Raw genomic sequence first — 16,915 nt, 5'->3', positions numbered from 1 at the left:
AATGAAAGCAGTTCTAAGAGGAAAACTCATAGCTCTGAGTGCCTCCAAAAAGAAACTGGAGAGAGCATACACTAGCAGCTTAAGAGCACACTTGAAAGCTCTAGTACAAAAAGAAGAAAATATACCCAAGAGGAGTAGATGGCAGAAAGTAATCAAACTCAGGGCTGAAATCATCCAAATAGAAACAAAAAAGAACTATACAAAGAACCCAAAAAAACAGGATCTGATTCTTTGAGAAAATCATCAAGAAAAATGAACTCTTAGCCAGACTAACCAGAGGGCACAGAGACAGTACCAAAATTAACAAAACCAGAAATGAAAAGGGAGATATAAAAACAGAAACTGAGGAAATTCAAAAAATCATCAGGTCCTACTACACAAGCCTATACTCAACACAACTGGAAAATCTGGATGAAAGGAACAATATTCTAGACAGATACCAAATACCTAAGTTAGATCAGGGTCAGATTAACCATCTAAACAGTCCAATAACCCCTAAAGAAACAGTCATTAAAAATCTTTCAACCAACAAAAGCCCAGGACCAGATGGGTTTAGTACAGAATTCTATCAGACCTCCAAAGAAGACCTAATACCAATACTCTTCAAAGTATTCCACAAAATAGAAACAGAAGGAACATACCCAATTCATTCTGTGAAGCCACAGTTATGCTATGTACTCTCCCTTGCAGAGAGAACAGTTTCTGTCTAATCAGGAACTTGTCACAATTTTCTTTCACGGAGGGCTTCATCCGAGATTTTTTTTCTATGTTTAATGTTCCATATAGAATTTTAAAAATGTTTGAGTGCATATTACTTTTAGCTTCAGAAAGTATCATGTATATGTAAGAGGCATTTGACTATTATAAATTTTTTTTAATTTTTTTATTAGGTATTTTCTTCATTTACATTTTCAATGCTATCCCAAAGGTCCCCCATACCCACCCACCCCCAATCCCCTACCCACCCACTCCCCCTTTTTGGCCCTGGCATTGCCCTGTACTGGGGCATATAAAGTTTGCAAGTCCAATGGGCCTCTCTTTGCAGTGATGGCGGACTAGGCCATCTTTTGATACATATGCAGCTAAAGACAAATTATTTTGATGACAAAAATGTAAATACTGAGTTGTATATTTTAAAACAAATTAATTAGTTTAATTTAAAAAAAAAGAAAAAGAAGATCTGGTTTCTCTTCATTTCAGCATAGGTTTCCCATGAAAGCAACACATTTACTGTTTTTGTAATTAACATGAGAATGCTTTTATTATGCATTCATTTTAGAAGGATACACTTTCTCATTTTATTATTTCTAGTTGATAAATGACTTTTCTTTTTTCCTTTTGAGTAACATTTAACTTTTTTTTTAATTAGGTATTTTCCTCGTTTACATTTTCAATGCTATCCCAAAGGTCCCCCATACCCATCCCCCTAATCCCCTACCCACCCACTCCCCCTTTTTGGCCCTGGCGTTCCCCTGTACTGGGGCATATAAAGTTTGCAAGTCCAATGGGCCTCTCTTTGCAGTTAATGGATTATTTTATTTTATTTACACCATGGCCATAATTTCCCCTCCCTCCCCTACTCCTAGTCTCTTCCATATACTTCTACTCTGCCTCTCCAATTCACTTCTCCATTTCTCTTTATAAAATTGCAGACCTCTCATAGATATTAACCAAACATGGTATATCAATTTTTAGTATAACTAGGAACCTCCCCTCATGTTATAACTGAAAAAAGCAACCCAGTATGGGGAAAGTGGCCCATAAAAAACTGGAAAAAAGAGTCAAAGACAGGCCCTGCTCCCACTGTTATGAGTTCTACAAGAAGACCAAGCTACACAACTGTAACATATACATAGAGGATTTAGGTCAGGCCCATGCAGGCTCCTTGATTGGTGGTTCAGGCTTTATGTGCCCATCTGAGTCCAGAATAGTTGATTCTGTATATTTTCCTGTGGTGTAGTTGATCTCCCTGGGTCCTACAATCCTTCCTGCCCCTATTCCACATAATTCACCAATCACTGCTTAATGACTGGCTGTGGGTCTCTGCACATGTTTCTATAAGTTGCTGGATGAAGCCTCACTGATGACAACTGGGCTAGGCACCAATGTTTAAGTACAGAAGGAGAGACTAGAGACAACTAAAATTGGGGTATATCTTGGGGATAAGCTAGAAAACTTTGCAATTGAAACTCTAAGAAAAATACAAGCATGTCCCTAACTGACACTGCTAGCACTGGGGGATATCTACCCTAAATCCCTGAACTGGCCAACTCCTATAAGCAGTAAAAACTTCCAGTGGAGGATCTTGGACACCAACCCAGCCACAAAACCTTCAACCCACAATTTTTCCTGTCTCCAAAATGTTCCCCAATAAAGGTAGTGCAGAAGTTGGGCATTACCAACCAATGACTGGTGCAGCTTAAGACCCATGTCATGAGAGGTAGCATACCCCTGAAACTGTGTGGAGAATCAGGTACCATTGGCTGGCTAATCAAGAGACCAAGGATACAACTAAACAGGACTGAGCAATACAAACTAAACAGGACTGAACAATACAGACAAACAAAACAAATCATATCAAAACAAAAACAAAAAGTCAATAAAATAATGCTTAATGAGATTTTTCTGTTTGTAGTAATGTATTTCATAATGTAATTGGGATTCCCTCCTAATTTTTGATTTTGTCTTGTTAGTCCAAATCTCATTTTTTTTTTTGTTTTTTGTTTTTTGTTTTTGTTTTTGTTTTTGTTCTCTCAGTGTTCTGCTTCAGATGTGTCAGTCTATGGAATTCTCTTTATCTTCACTGGAGGCGTTTTGCTTGATCCATTAAATATGTTTTTCTTATTTATTTCTAATTCATCCATTCTTCTTTCTGTATATGGTACTATTATTCCATGTTAGTTCTTATGCTTAATGATGTCTCAAATGTCACTCACTTTGTTACTTACATTTTTTCCCATGCTTTCAAGGTTGCATACTTTGTAGTGATCACTCTCAAATTTTCTGAATTCTGTTTGTTTCTACTGCCAGTACATATATAATGTCAGTGTCCTAATGTGTTATTTTTTTATCTACTTGAATCTTTCTCTTTCGTTTATAAAGAGTAAAAATAAAATTATTTAATAGCATAGGATATACTGCAATATTAGATAAGAAATTGCTCTCAAAGTTCTACACTCACTGAATTACATTCTAATACTGGGTAAAGAAAACACTAGGAGAAAGTTACTTTGTCCTCATTTGCTCTGAAAGTGAAACAATATTGTCACTGATTTCTTTCTTGAAAAATAGATTATAGGAACAAAAATTATATTTAGAGACATTGAGAATTTCAGTTTCATCCCACAGGCAATTTGCAGAGATTGACAGACATTCCACTGTATTCAAGGTCAAATCATCTCAAGCAACAATATAAAACTGTATAAATAAATAATCAAGGGGTCTGTAGAATAACCTGCTACTCCATTCACATCCATACCATAGTTTAAAGCCATCAACCAATTGTACCCTCTTACATATTAGACGAAAGGTTACTTAGCCAGAACAATAAAGCAACATTTAACTTTAAGGCCAGAGCAATGTCATGTGACACAAGAAAGTTAAAAACCACAACCAAAAATGGAGAAACAGCAGAGTCACCACTATCCACTCTTTCACCCATTATACAAGAGTTGAAAGAATACTGACCCATAGCAGAAACTACTTATTCAGTTTTCAACCTGGCCATCATTCAGTGATATATAACTATTCACATGCACTTCCTTCAAGCTGTCTTAGTTCTCCTATTCCTTGACTTATGTAGATGGAAAAAAGGGAGGGATTTTTTAATTTGATAGCATTATTTTTATTATTATCCATTAATTCTACCCTGTCTGTGCAGATGGAATTGTACTTCTTGGTCTTGGTGTTGATGAGTGAAACTGCAAATATTTCTGGCAAACTTAATTGTGTGTGAGTCTTACTAGATCTTGCTATGGCAGTACATGTAATATATATATATTATAATATATATATATATATATATATATATATATATATATATATATATATATATATTAGGTACTAGTTACTCCCTCAGAATACTGTCAGAATAATGACTATGGCAAGAAGTCTCAGTCAACCTGAAATAAAATGATAGCAAGAACAAGTACTAATGCTTGCAACTTCATATTAAACTACTATTCAGTTTTCAACCTAGCTATCATTGAGGCTTTTAATTTTTTGTTACTATGTCAGATATTATCTTAGTTTAATTGACAAAAGTAAATAGCTAATTCTAACCTGAAAGCCTTAGTAGTCAGTTGCAGTTTCTTTCTAAAAAGTTGGTACATTGTCAGGTTCTGGATGTGGGGAAATAAAGGGGATTGGAGAGACCTACATTCTGCCAGAGTTTGGAGACACTGGATGGGCAGATATAGGAGACTTCCATGTGCTTTCCACACTGCTGGGTGGGCGTCTGGCTGTGGGAAGCCATGGAACCCCAGTCTGAGGGGTAGAGAGGAAGAAGTCTGGGGTCCCTGGGCCACATGGAATCCAGAGATGACAGGGTCTAACTTTTGGGCATCAAGAAACATTGCTGGACACCATGGAAGAGCTGAGAATGTGTGGGGGATCTGTGGGCATCTCCGTGAGCCCCAGGATGACAGGGCAGGAGGAGTGGGCAGTTGATGGTTCCCAGGTGGGCAAGAGTCCTTGGTCTGGTCTGGAGGCTGGAAATGTTGGGGGCCTTTTTGCAAAAGATTAGACATGGCTCTTTAGGGGAAGGCCTATTCCAGTGCTTGAGCATGGTGGGTCTTGATAAGCAGAGACAGTCCATGATTTTAGAGCTTTATTGGAGAGAGAGAGAGAGAGAGAGAGAGAGAGAGAGAGAGAGAAGAGCAGAGCAGCAGAGGGCAGCCATGGCCACATGGAGAGAGGGGGAATGTAGGGGGAGAAAGAGAGCAAGAGGGCTAGAGAAATAGCAAGAGAAGCAAGAGAAAGAGGAGGGGCCAGCCAGCTCTTTTAATAGTGGGTTAGGCTACCTTGCTATTGCGAGGTAACTGCGGGGTAGGGCATACCTGGCTGCAGCCAAGTAATTGTCAAAGTGGAGTCTCGCCAGAATACCAGGAGCTTTTTTTTTTTAATATTTTATTATTATGTATTTTCCTCAATTACATTTAGAATGCTATCCCAAAAGTCCCCCATACCCTCCCCCCCACTTCCCTACTCCCACCCATTCCCATTTTTTTGGCCCTGACATTACCCTGTACTGGGGCATATAAAGTTTGTCCAGTGGGCCTCTCTTTCCATCGATGGCCGGCTAGGCCATCTTTTGATACATATGCAACTAGTGTCAAGAGCTCCGGGGTACTGGTTAGTTCATAATGTTGTTGCACCTACAGGGTTGCAGATCTCTTTAGCTCCTTGGATACTTTCTCTAGCTCCTCCATTGGGGGCCCTCTGCTTCATCCAATAGCTGACTGTGAGCATCTACTTACGTGTTTGCTAGGCCCCAGCCTAGTCTCACAAGAGACAGCTATATCAGGGTCCTTTCAGCAAAATCTTGCTAGTGTATGCAATGGTGTCATCGTGAGGAGGCTAATTATGGGATGGATCTCTGGATATGGCAGTCTCTAGATGGTCCATCCTTTTGTCTCAGCTCCAAACTTTGTCTCTGTAACTCCTTCCATGGGTGATTGTTTCCAATTCTAAGAAGGGGCAAAGTGTCCACACTTTAGTCTTCGTTCTTCTTCAGTTTCACGGGTTTTGCAAATTGTGTCTTATATCTCGGGTATACTAAGTTTCTGGGCTAATATCCACTTATCTCTCCTGGACATATATCCAGAAAATGTCCCAACCGGTAAGAAGGACACATGCTCCACTATGTTCATAGCAGCCTTATTTATAATAGCCAGAAGCTGGAAAGAACCCAGATGCCCCTCAACAGAGGAATGGATACAAAAATATGTGGTACATTTACACAATGGAGTACTACTCAGCTATTAAAAAGAATGAATTTATGAAATTCCTAGGCAAATGGATGGACCTGGAGGGCATCGTCCTGAGTGAGGTAACACAATCACAAAAGAACTCAAATGATATGTACCAGGAGCATTGATGTGACTGATAGCCACAGGATAATGGAGTAGAGGGCTTGTGGTGTCATGTGCTTGTGTGTGTGGGGAGGGGGGCATAGCTTATGGTTTATACCTTGTAGAATTTTTTTTCTTTTTTTCTTTTTTCTTTTTCTTTTTTTCTTTTGTGAGACAGAGTTTCTCTGTGCAGTCCTGGCTGTCCTAGAACTCACTCTGTAGACCAGGCTGGCCTTGAACTCAGAAATCTGCCTGTCTCTGCTTCCCAACTGCTGGGATTAAAGGTGTGCACCACCACTGCCCTGCAGAATTTTCTACTGTGTCTCTGAAGTAAGCCTTGCTCGATGAGAACACTGGCTGCCTTTGATGGTCCAAGAGTACATACAACTAGTCCTGATAAAATAGTTAAATATTTCTCCTACTCAGCTGAAGATTGATGGATTTCCTGGCCTTCGTACAGATGAAGGATAATTCTAGTTGCAATGCAATGATAGAATGATAGAATTATAGGTTAAAAGTAAAACAATTTTTATTTGCACTATAACTATGATGTTATGTTTTAAAAGATCCAAGGTACTATAATTTGAAGAATATATCAGTTGCCAGAATATGTCAGTCTAATGCCCTGCTCATTGAAAAGAGAGAGAGAGAGAGAGAGAGAGAGAGAGAGAGAGAGACCAAGTAGGGAATGTCATAAGTACTTTATATTTTAACTAGTTCATGTTATTATTGAATCATACAAATCTGAAATCCAATGGAAACTAGAAGATTGAAAAAGCCAATGGAAATTTCTAGAAGAAATTGATGCTTTAGTGTGAAACCTAATTTCTTCTCTGTCATGCCTTATGATTTTGTACCAAGATCTTCAGTTGATTCAATGAAGTACACATGCATTAATGAAGATAATTGCTTTATTTGCAAGAAGTAGGAAAAATACATTTACAGTTCCAGAATAAAAAGATGAGGATGATTATTTTTCCTTGGTAAACTGACTAATAAAATAACTTCTGCTAGGATATTTTCCAAAACATAAATTTCACCACATTACTTCCTTGTTAATAAGCCTCCTGTAAACCTCTACCTTAATACAGAGTTAACATTCCTTAGCCACAAATATATCTTAATATGAACTATTTTATTTAGCTTTCCTCTCCACATAAATGCTGTAACTGCATCAAGAAGATGCTGATATTTTTAGGCAGTGTGTTGATTCCATGATTGTAACATATTTTTGACTCCATGATTTGGATCTCTATTTCCTGTGATGTTCATTCCCTGATTTTCTAGAGAGTAAAGTCCTTGTTCTTCAAGACACATTACATTTCCTTAAAGAAACATTTCCTAACTTCTTAGGGAATCAATCATTCCTATATGCAGGAAGTTCTGTGATGATATAATCCATTGTGCTATTTTTAGCTATTCCACTCTGGGAAAAAGATGAAATTCTTGAGGTAAAGGTTCATATTCCTGTCCTTTAGCAAGTGAGAGCATCATAGCATTTTCTCTGAGAATTTATAGATTAAAAACAATGTATTGTCAAAGGGAAAAAGAATGGGAGATATAAGAGATGAATAATATGGTGTAATATGTTATCTTTCATTATAAAAGAACTTTAAGTTCCCTATTAAAATATGTTTATATTTTAGATAATTACTTTCCTAAGTCATTGACTGATCTCATGGTACTCTCTGTTCTTATTTATTCTGATTTTTGTTGGACCTTGAATTTGAATGCCTCATGCTTTTAAAAGCATAAGAGTCCAAAATGTATTTTTATGTGGGATTCAAATGCAGAAAAAATGACTTCTAACAACTTATGAAATTTGTAACTTTCTCTATTTTGGACCTGAAGGTAATTATCTATTCAAATGAAAATGTATGTAAAAGAACACTGTCTTAGTCAGGGTTTCTATTCCTGTAAAAATATCATGACAAAGAAACAAGTTGGGGAGGAAAGAGTTTATTATTTTACATTTCCAAATTGCTATTCATCACCCAAGGATGTCAGAACTGGAACTCAAGCAGGTCAGGACAAAGGAGCTGATGCTGAGGCCATGGAGGAATGTTTCTTACTGGCTTGCTTCTCCTGGCTTGTTCAGCTTGATTTCTTATAGAACCCAAGCCTACCAGTCCAGAGATGGTACCACCGACAAGGGTCCCTCCCACCCTTGATCACTAATTAAGAATATGCCTTACAGCTGGATCTCATGGAGGCATTTCCTCACCCGAAACTCCTTTCTCTGTGATAACTCCAGCTTGTGACAAGTTGACACAGAACAAGCCAGTGGCAACACTGTTAGAAATATTGCTATGATGGCATATGATGACATATGATTGCCATGGAAATATTGCTATGATGACACACTATGATCAAAAGTAAATTGGGGAAGTAATGGTTTATATTACTTACATTTCTATATCATGGTTCATCAAGGCAGGAGTATAGCAACTCAAACAGGGCAGGAACCTGGAGAAAGGAGCTGATACAGAGACCATAGAGGACTGTTGCTTACAGGCTTGCTCTCCATGGCTTTCTCAACCTGCTTTTCTATTGAACCTACAACCTGAACCTAAATTTATTTCCACCCACAGTGGGCTGGGTCCACTTCTTCCAACAATCACTAATTAAGAAATTCACACAGCCTAATCTTATAGAGACATTTTTGCAATTTGTTTGCTCTTGTCATATCTTTGTAGCCTCTGTGAAGTTGACATAAAACTAGCCAGCTCAGGAATAATATATATACATATATATATTGAGTTCCCATATTTTCTGATGCTCACTGACATCCTATTAATCAACATTTCCATTTCCAAAAATATTTTCTTATTGGAAAAATAAATCTGATTATTTAGCATCACTGATTCAATATAACTGTTGTTATGATCGAAATCAATTCAAAATGTTGATAAGGCAAGGTTGGATTTGGTGCTTTGATTTTTAAAGTAGAAGAGGTCATATTATTTATTATCCTACATTTTACAACACTTTTATGTACATATTTTTACAGAATGTTGAAGAAAATTACTAAATTTATTACTACTCAAAAATTGTTTTTATTCCATTTGTAATATTTTTTAAATGATAATTCAAGACACATCTGTTGAAGGTTTTAATTAGTCACCAATTTTTTTATATCCATAAGGAATTTAATGTCCCAAAACTCACTAGTTGTGAAGGCTGTTTCTGTCTTTTAGTTTATGGCCTTCCTGATCTAGTTATGTTAGTATTACAGAGTTCAAACATAATTAAAAGTGTGTGTGTGTGTGTGTGTGTGTGTGTGTGTGTGTGTGTGTTTGTGTGTTTATGAGACAGAGATAGAGATAAACATAGACAGACAAGTTTTAGTTTTTATATTAATAATTTTATTTGTTTACATTTCAAATTATATCCCCCTTCCTGGTTATCCCTCTACACCCACCCCCTTCCCATCCCTCTCTCCCTTCTCCTCTTTACCTCTATGATGCTGCTCCTCCACCCACTCACCCACTCCCTTCTCACTGCTTTAGCAGCCCCTATAGTGGGGCATCAAATCTCCCCATGACCAAGGGCCTCCTCTCACTTTGATATTAGATAAGGCCAGCCTTTGCTACATATATATCTGGAACCCTGGGACTCTCCATATATATATTCTTTGGTTGGTGGTTTTGTCCCTGAGAGCTCTGGGGTCAGGGAAGAAGGAAGGAGGTCTGGTTAGTTGAAATTGTTCCTCCTATGGGGTTGCAATCCCCTTCAGCTCTTTCCATTCTTTCCCTATTTAACTGTCAAAGGAAAAATATCCTAGAAACTCTAGTAATATAGATGTCAAGCCTTCAAAAACTATGGCCAGTTGGTGTTGGAAACCCATGCTACTAATGTCATAGTCCACCATGGCCAGACTCCTCCCTTTCCTATTCTTCACCACTATGATGAACAAATGCATGACTGAGAGATGGAAAAAAAATAGTAAAACAGAGTGGAACATGTGCAGTGAAGAGAAGTGGAGCCAGAACTCTAGGGGTTGCAGCAGTAGTAAGGAACAGGCTCATATAAGTGGCCTGAGCTGAGGCTATTGAGAGATCAGGGTACAATTTGCCATGAAAGGCCATGTCTGGGAGCTAAGGCTCTGTTGCTAACAATGGTGTGTGATACTGTCACAGGCCTTGAAGATATCCATGAACATGTTGATGTGCACAGGCTGTGTTGCCATTGGTAACATAATGATCTGAGTGGCTTGAGTAGCCACTGGAGGCCATGGTCATGTCCAGGCCTGTGTTGCCACCAAGCACCATGTCTTGGTCCACAGTCCTACTGAAGTCGAGGTCTGTGGTTATTGTCTGTGGCCTGTGCTATCACCAAAGGCCATGCAGATGGTTTTAGTCTTTGATGCATTCTGAAGCCATGTTGCTGTTTGTGGACTGTGCTGACATTGAGGAGCTTGTCTAGGTCCTTGTTTCAACATTAAGATGAATAACAGGGTAACTATGAAAAAGCATTGCCTAAATTCATCAGGTGAGCAACAGACACTCATTCAGAAAAAGTAAATTTATCAAATTTAACATGAAGTAAAAAAAAAGTTAGTCTGTCCTCATATACAAACCTATGTTAAAAATCTAGTCTTAGTATAACAAATGCTTCATTAGAACGATTTTCACCAAGTTAAACATTTATACATTATTTTCCCTACCAAGAACACTGGGTAGATATAAAAAAGCACTCTTCCCAAAGAAGATAATGTACCATTGAATGAATGTAAGTATGTTAAGAGATGAATGACATCAGCGAAAATATCTTAAGGATTTATACAGTTATTCATAGAAAAAACTAACTACCTGTAGGCAGAAGTCATTGAGAAATGAGAAGTTCTAGAAGAAAATGTGGAACTCTGCATTATCATCAGTTAAAAGCGAAGGAAGAAAACATGGAATGAGATTTCAAACAAAAACACAGAATTTGCAATACACAACTAATGAGCACAAATATTCTTGCACCACATGTTTTAATTCAGTCAATTAATAGTGTATTAACAGAATTAATAAACATTCAATTTAAAATGAATTGAAGCCTCCCCTTTTCACTTTTATTCTAAATAAAATCCATTGTAATATTAAGCATCATGTGATTCTTCATCATGTGTTTGAATATATCCAGTAGTGAATTTGTAAAATCATGTTTCTAGAAACTCACAGAACTACTATATTTGTCTTTCAACATGATATATGATAAAAGCAATATATATGTATATGTGTGTGTATGTGTCTGTGGTATATTATATACATACACACATATACATATACATAATCATATATCATATATACATATAACATACACATATATAATATACATCATGCACATATATATCCATATCATATACATATACACATATATTTATACATATACATATATCATATACATATCAACATCATACATACATACACATATACATAGACATGATATACAAACACATACACAGACACATGCACATACAGAATACATATTGAGTTCTTTGTAATTCAATAAAAGGTTATATATTTAAGTCAATAGTTTATATTTCTTTCAGTATTTGTTTACCTGAACTTGAGCAATAAAAGTGTTTACCCTGAATAGATAGCAAACAAGCAGTCAAAATCAATTATAATTTCAAAATTACATATTTTCTTCCATATAGATGTCTGATATTCATTTAGGTCAAACCTATAGTAAATTTGAAATAGTTTCTGTTGACTTCTATGCATACTGGACCACACTCGTTTTATCTGAAGCAATGAATCCCATCATCTCAGGATATTCAATATCTTGGAAAAGTTATAGTAAAGAGAAATTCCCCATTACATGCATTTTCTTTACACATTGACATGTATATATGTATATATGATGATATGTTCTTTTAGCCAAAATCTTTATCATATTTCTTATGAAAATCTATGACTAACACCAAGTAGGAACTCTTCTCTCACATGCAAGTCTTTGTTGAAGGGCTTTGGGAGTGTTCTTTTTTTTATATATTATCCTGATATCTGCTTCTCTGTACTATGAAATCATTGATCTAGCACTAATATTTTATATATCTGTCTCACCTTGCCAATTCTTGTTTTGCATGTAAATAGTTTGCTCCTAATACAATCTAGCCTTCTTTGTAAAAACGAGCCTGTGAAGTCCTGTAGAGACTAATGCTCAAAAAGTTTCTACTTCTGATTTGATATTCTGCTATCACTATCTTGAAATTCTTAATAATGTATGAACAGGCATTCTCATATTTTGATTTCATACAAGTCCTGCACACAATTCCTACATAATACAGAATTTCAAATACCCTTCACAGTCCATGCATTTCTTCTTGGAAAATATCAAATTTGTTGTCATATCACTTCTCACACACTAAAATGTCCTAAAAACCCAATGTAATAGGAAAAATTACCTTTGACCTCTATATTCCTCATTCTGAAAAGTAAGATCCTATGAATATTGTAGCAATATAGCAGCTACACTACCTTTAAGTTAGTGATTTCGAGATGGAATGATTGTCTCTATCCAAGTTTTGATTCTTTTCACTTTATAGCCTAAGGTATTTTGGTCCCATTTTCAGTTCTATTTTACCCTTATACCTTTCCTATTCATTCAGAGGGGAGAGAGACAGAGGCAGAGACAGAGACAGAGACAGAGAAAGAGAGAGATCAGTGTCTTAGTTTATTTAATTCTGTCCTTGTTCTGATAACCTGGGTTTTCAAATCAATTCTAATTGGTACTTGTGTAACTCTTGGGTTCTTTCTCATGGCTTAAAATAACTAGTAATACTTAGAAGTAAGTAAGGGTAGCTATCCTACCCCAAATTGATTTCCTGAATATAACAGAATCTAATCTAGGGGCAAATTTTCAAGCATACCAACAGTTATTAAAGTGACAATTATTATTAATAATCAGGCACAAATCAGTTCATACCACCTGTTTTAAATCTGATATTTCTGCTTTTATATGGTCACACATTCAAAATAAAGATATAAGGTCTCAAGAAAAAGAATCAAATTTGGAGAATCAGAACAATTTTAGTTATTTAAAGCGATGCTATATGACAGATTTATTTCCACATAAAATAAAATAGCTCAACTCCCAGACTCAATAGTGAAAAAACTGGAAATTAACCTATTGTACTGGGAGAGGAGAAGACATAGTGGTTCTGAATTCTGGAATATAGAATAATTTCTTTTTGAAACCTAGTAAAACCTAGATTCAGAACCAGACAAATTTACTGTTAGCAAAGACAATAATTATTTAGTTTTTAAACCTTACACATGAATTTTTTGCTTAATCTGTAAAATATCATATTATGCATACATATCCTGAATGTTAATATTTCAACAGTAGTAATATGTTTATAATGTCTACTATGCTAACTGGTCAACCTCTTTCTCCTGTGTTGCTCATGAAGACAACTAAAATTCCAAAAGTTTTTTATGACTGCATGGGCTTTCTGATTAAAATGTTTTCAGACAAATATCCAAGATGCAACATTTTATGCAAGATATTAATTACTTCTAAAGTATGCCTTTGATTATTTTGAAAATCTTTCCTTCCCCACCCTTCTACCTATAGTCATAACTCATCATAATCTCCTTATTTCCATTTATCCAAATTCTCCAGTCAATAGTATACTTCTTACATCTCAAGGACACCTTTCTGGATACTTGAGAAGATGGCTTTTTCAGATCTATTCCCACTCTGTCTAGTTGCACCATGACCTATCTCTACAAATGTCTGATTCAAACCAAATCCACAACATTCCTGTATATAAATGGTAAATGGGTTGAAAAAGAAATTAGAAAGAAAGCACCCTTGAAAATAGCCACAAATAATATGAAATATTTTGATGAATCTCTAACCAAGCAAGTGAAAGATCTGTATGATGAGAACTTCAAATACCTGAAGAAAGAAATGAAGAAGCCCTCAGAATTTTTAAAGATGTCCTATTCTCATGAATTGGTAGGATTAACATAGTGAAATGCCCATCTTATCCAAAGCAAAAACAAATTCACTGCAATTCTAGAACATCAAAATTCCAGCACAAAATTTATAGATCTTGAGAAAGCAATTCTCAACATTATATGTCAAAACAAAACAAAAAAACCCATGATAGCCCAAACAATCATCAAAAAGAAAAGAGCCACTTGAGGTATCACCATCATTAAGTATCACCTCAAGTTGTACTATAAAACATTTCTTTTGATTTAAAAAATAATGGCTATATATTTATGGATTAAAGTCTTTGTCATATACCAGGAAGTTTTATTGATTCTTTTCTGTAATATTTTCAAAGACATGTTAATCTCCTTTCAGTTTGTGATGTTTTAACCAATAGATGTGAGCATTTCTTAATCATTGCTTTGTGTTGGATGTGAATTTTAGGTATTCTAGTGTAATTATAATCCAAGTTTAAAAGTCTAATACATAGGGATGTTATTGGGGGTACATCTTAATCTAAGAGCAAGAGAAGATGATGTCATCTCTAGCAGCCTGACTTAGAAAGAGAAAAATCTTCCTTTCCTTTGATTTTTGTTCTCTTTAGGGCCTAGATTGATTGGATTGTGTTTTTCCATAATGGACATTAAAATCTATATTACTGAGCTTAGCAAACTACATGTTTACTCTCTTTCTAAAAAACATACTTGGACATACAGTTAATCTAAGCACTATGACTTAGTCAATGAAATATGCAAAATTAAGAATCATATGCTATTAAAAACAATGAAATTCTTAGACAAATGGATGTATCTGGAGGATATCATCCTGAGGGAGGTAACCCTCACACGATATGCACACACTGATAAGTAGATATTAGCCCAGAAACTTAGAATATCCAAGATACAATCTGCAAAACACATGAAACTCAAGAAGAAGGAATATCAAAGTGTGGATACATTGTCCCTCCTTAGAATGGGGAACAAAATACCCATGAAAGGAGTTACAGAGACAAAGTTTGGAGATGAGACAGAAGGAACAACCATGCAGAGACTGCCCCATCTGGGGATCCATTCCCTAATCAACCACCAAACACAGACACCATTGTATATGCCAGCAAGATTTTGCCAACAGGACCCTGATATAGCTGACTCTTGTGAGGCTATGCCAGTGCCTGGCAAATACAGAAGTGGATTCTCAGAGTCATCTATTGGATGGAACACATGGCCCCCAATGGAGGAGCTAGAGAAAGTACCCAAGTTGCTGAAGGGGTCTGTAACCCTATAGGAGGACCAACAATATGAACTAACCAGTACCCCTTGAGCTCATGTCTCAAGCTGCATATGTAGCATAAAATGGCCTAATCTGCCATCATTGGGAGGAGGGGCCCTTGGTCTTGCAAAGATTATATGCCCTAATACAGGGGAATACCAGGGCCAGGAAGCAGGAGTGTGTTGGAGAGCAGGGTAGGGGGTGGTATAAGGGATTTTGGAGTAGAATTTGAATTGTAAATGAAGAAAATATCTAACAAAAAATTGAAAAAAGGAATCATATATGCTAATGAACATTTTGAATTGGGAAGTCCTTAGGTATTGGTGAATCATATAAACTTACCTTGCTGTTATTTAAACACCTAACTTTGAGTTTATTTTATATGACTGAAATAAGGAGTGGAGTAGGGGCAAATTGTAGCTTCCTTGAGAATACCTCTATTTCAAAACAAATTTTCTTTTACAAATGAGCATGGTTCAGTCTATTTATAGACTTAGTTCTCCATACTTATCATTAATTGCTATCTATTGGTGTATGTTGTACATTTTAATATTCACATAACTTATATCTTTGTATATACATTGAGCCCTAGTGCTATGTCATATTTTATATTTTGAATGTTTTCTTCTTGAAAATATGGACTATGTGGTAATCTTGGACATAGGAAAAATATAATAGTAAACAAATCATTCTTAGAACTGACTGAATCACTAGTGTCTTATGATTTTTTTATAGTATCAATAATGATATTCTCATTTGATCATCATCACAAAATAGAAGCTTAGGTGAAAAAAATGTTTGATCCAGTAGTGCTTGAATGATGTTTTAGTACTATAGAGATTTCTGTTAAGTAATAAGGAGATAAAATAATGTGGATTTCCTTAGGACTGGCTCCTTGCTACCTTGGCAATACTTGTTATTATTTCTTAGTAGGTTTTGAAAATAATTAGGTCAACATTTATTGATTGTAGTTCAAATAAAAAATTCATTGTAATTTAACAAACATGTAGAAAGGTAAAATCTTTTGTGAAGATTGCATAAGAAACTGAAACAGCAAAAGCTGGATATTTAAAAAATAAGAAAACTGTATGTTGGATGTGTAAGGAACTATCATTAATGCGTATATTGTGAAGAGACACTTCTCTCAATTTGTGTGCCTTTGCCCTAGCCTTGAGCAGGCTAAATAGACCTTAAGTGTTGGCCACAGTTAGTCTTCCTCTGACCTAGCTGACCTATGCTGGCATCATATGGCTTGCTGCCCTATCTGCACTTTCCTACAAGAGAATGCCTGATGAACTTGCTTTGCAAAATAATCCAGCTGAAACAAAGCAACATAATCCAGCTGAAACAAAGGATGGGTCTGTGGCCTCTCCATATATAAATACAATGCTAAATATTAAACTTTGAACCTTGATCATAAACCTGTGTCTTGGCTTCATCCTTCTCTTGCCCACCTGTCCGTTTTCATTTCCAGCCTCTCTCTCAGGTATACCTGGTTCAACCAAGATGTTGGACAGCTACAAATATGATTATCAGATTATTGAAGCTGTTGACCAAAAAGAAATTAAAATGTCTCCAGGAGACTCATGCTTTGAAGAATAAAAACACTCAAGCAAGAGGGGGAACTTGTATCAAACACC

Source organism: Mus musculus, chromosome X (genome assembly GCF_000001635.26).
Source record: "Mus musculus strain C57BL/6J chromosome X, GRCm38.p6 C57BL/6J".
Classification (NCBI taxonomy): Eukaryota; Metazoa; Chordata; class Mammalia; order Rodentia; family Muridae; genus Mus; species Mus musculus.
Note: the sequence above shows the minus strand (reverse complement) of the source record.